Raw genomic sequence first — 2,655 nt, 5'->3', positions numbered from 1 at the left:
CCTGCCTGCTTCTTCTAATGAATTTTCTTACTCGAGACAAAAATTAAAAGATACAAATATGTGAAGACTACACAAAAGCAAGGACTGGATAAACATGTGATTTGATTACAGAGCTTTTCTATGATTTTTATTACAAAGTTAATTTAATAAAAAATGTAAAATAGAATGTGTTCTTAGTATTTACATATTTCAAGAACAAAATAAATCTGTAAATACCCTTGGAACGTTTAAAGTAATCGATCAGGTTGAATTGCTTCCTAATACAGAATAGGCACCTATCTCAGTTGCTTTTTGCTTGAATAACCCTCTGAATTTCAGTGGCCCCCACTGACCACATGATCATTATTTCCTGTCTGCTCACCAACAGTTCCCCAACAGCTCATCTAACTCAATTTTTCTTTCACTCACAACATATTACTTAAAAGTCTGTTGGCAACAATTAATATAAACTCCCATCAAGTAGCCATTGGATGTGTACTGTCCTTGGGAGGAAGTGTAATTTGGGCGACACAGTTCCTTTTATCTGAGGGACTTGGTTATGGGCTCTCAACAGAGAACACTTGAAGATGGCAGGGGAATGAGTGCCTCAATTTTATATACACCAAAGAATACACTGCTGTCCATCCATTGTGCCATCTTTGTCTATTGTTACATATGATTTCACTGCATCTAAGAAAAGCTCCTCCAGGGTTCTGGTTGGTTTCTTTTGCTGGGGAAATTTATGAGAGAACGTTAGTGGAATGAACTACAGTGCCTTAGCTAGCTCAGCAGCTGGTCTTACACCCTCAACTGATCGTCTCCCTCCTCTGCTATCCATGTGCTGTCTGTTCTACATTCCTCTCACCCTCAGCTATCACTTAACTGGTGGACAGACCCAGATCTAAAAATATACTCTCTGAGGTGCCTGAGCCCAAGCCATCATTCCTTCTCCACTGCATGTTGGATACCATGCACATACTGCACTTGTCTACTTAAATCAAGCCATCAAAATTAAACAAGAGGTTACCTAAAGATCCCCCAGTGGATCCCTTGTGTGCCATACACATTCCTCTCTCCTTTTATTTTGTATTGAAATTGAATTGCAAACATTGATCTTTTTTTAAAAAATTATCTCTACAATTTTTCCTTCTAATTAAATTACTGTAATTTAATTAACTTTATTTGGGGGATGTGTTATTAGGTATCTACAATTTTAGGATCAGTGTATCTTCTTAGAGAGTTTTTACTTTTTAAAAAACATTTTATTGTTCAGATTATTACAGATGTCCCTCTTTTTTCCCCCCATAGCTCCCCTCCACCTGGTTCCTACCCCACCCCAGGCCCTCGCCACCTACTGTCCATGTCCATAGGTACTGTGTATATGCATATAAGATCCTTGTCCCATCTCTTACCGCACCCCCCCACACCCCCTTCCCCCAGAGAATTGTCAGTCCACTCCATTTCCATGCCCCTGATTCTATTACATTCATCAGTTTATTCTGTTCATCAGATTTTTTATTCATTTGATTTTTAGATTCACTTGTTGATAGATATGTATTTGTTGTCACTTTGTTGTTCATAATTTTTTACCTTTACCTTTTTCTTCTTCCTCCTCTTATTCTTATTCCTTAAAGAATACCCTTCAGCATTTTATATAATACTGGTTTGGTGGTGATGAACTCCTTTAACTTTTTCTTGTCTGTGAAGCTCTTTATCTGACCTTCAGTGCTAAAGGAGAGCTTTGCTGGGTAGAGTAATCTTGGTTGTAGGTTCTTGCTACTCATCACTTTGAATATTTCTTTTCACTCCCTTCTGGCCTGCATAGTTTTTGTTGAGAAATCAGCTGACAGTCGTATGGGTATTCCCTTGTAGGTAATTGAGTCTCTTTCTCTTGCTGCTCTTAAGATTCTCTCTTTGTCTTTTGCCCTTGGCATTTTAATTATGATGTGTCTTGGTGTGTTGTGCTCTTTGGATTCCTCTTGTTTGGGGTTCTCTGTGCTTCCTGGACTTGTAAGTCTATTTCTTTCACCAGGTAGGGGAAGTTTTCTGTCAATATTTCTTCAAATAGGTTTTCAATATCTTGCTCTCTCTCATCTTCTGGCACCCCCATAATTCGGATGTTGGTACGCTTGAAGTTGTCCCAGAGGCTCCTTACACTATCTTCATATTTTTGGATTCTTTTTTCTTTTTGCTCTTCCGGTTGGGTGTTTTCTGCTTCCTTGTTTTTCAAATCTTTGACTTGATTCTTGGGATCCTCTACTCTACTGTTGAATCTCTGTGTATTATTCTTTATTTCAGTCAGTGTATGCTTAATTTCTGACTGGTCCTTTTCCATTTTTTTGGCATTCTCACTAAAATCCTTGAAGGTCTCACTAAGTTCCTTGAAGGTCTAAGTTTCTCGGAGCTTTCTAGAAGATTCTTGAGTAACTTTATAACTGTGGTTTTGAACTCTATATCCAGTAGTTTGCTTTCTTCCATTTGTGACACGTTTCTTTGTCTCCACAATTTGGCTGCTTTCCTGTGTTTGTTTCCCTCCAGGCCAATAGGCTGTGAGGACCAGTGCTGGCCTTTGCCTTCTTTAGATAGCTTTGGGGCTCTCTGACCCAGCTGCAGTTTGATGGGTTTTAGGCTGAGAAAGGACAGGCCATTCATATGCAAAAGCCGCTGCACACAGCT

This window comes from Myotis brandtii, unplaced genomic scaffold (assembly GCF_000412655.1).
Source record: "Myotis brandtii unplaced genomic scaffold, ASM41265v1 scaffold479, whole genome shotgun sequence".
NCBI lineage: Eukaryota > Metazoa > Chordata > Mammalia > Chiroptera > Vespertilionidae > Myotis > Myotis brandtii.
This window is presented reverse-complemented; position numbering follows the sequence as displayed.